Below are 601 nucleotides of genomic sequence, written 5' to 3' on the forward strand. Positions count from 1 at the left end.
GATACGTGGCCTTTCTTTTTTTCCAAGTCCTCTGCGCATGCTTCACTTGCTGCTGGGGGTCTTTTTCTGCCTCCTGGTGGTCGTTGGATGAAGGCTGCAAGTCTTCCTCCGTTTACGCGCCGTGTGACCTTTCCTCATTCGGAGTTTCTTCATTAGGGTGCGCAAGCAATTCTCAAGCGACACCCGGTTACCCAAGCGACCTAAACTCTTCTGACCGTAATAATTTTCCCCGCTCCCCCTTTGTTTCCTGTTAAGCAAATATTATACCGAAGAGCTGAATATCTCTGTGAACAAACTTTATTACAAGGAGGGAGGAAAAAAATAGAAAATAATAAAAAGAGAAAAAGAAGCTAGCAGAGGATGGTTTCGATCCATCGACCTCTGGGTTATGGGCCCAGCACGCTTCCGCTGCGCCACTCTGCTGGTTATAGAGCAGTTCTCTGGATTTTCTCCGATAAACCAAATCTGGGCAGTTTCGCGCCCGCGCCCCGGCCTGGGAGGAGCCCGGCCGCAGGGCGAGCGGGGGGACGCACAAAATTGGTGCAAGAGGCGCCGCCTCCGCCGCCGAGTGGTGACTCCGCTCCCGCCGGACCCTTTAACC

At 52.9% G+C, this 601-nt stretch overlaps 1 non-coding gene across 1 annotated transcript; it reads right to left on the reverse strand.

Moving 5' to 3' along the window:
* Positions 1-351: 351 nt before the first annotated feature.
* On the reverse strand, positions 352-423 carry TRNAM-CAU. The gene has a single exon. It is a non-coding gene; the product is annotated as a tRNA-Met (tRNA).
* Between the last annotated feature and the right edge of the window lie 178 nt (positions 424-601).

This window comes from Athene cunicularia, unplaced genomic scaffold (genome assembly GCF_003259725.1).
Source record: "Athene cunicularia isolate RWA unplaced genomic scaffold, athCun1 SCF_136, whole genome shotgun sequence".
Classification (NCBI taxonomy): domain Eukaryota; kingdom Metazoa; phylum Chordata; class Aves; order Strigiformes; family Strigidae; genus Athene; species Athene cunicularia.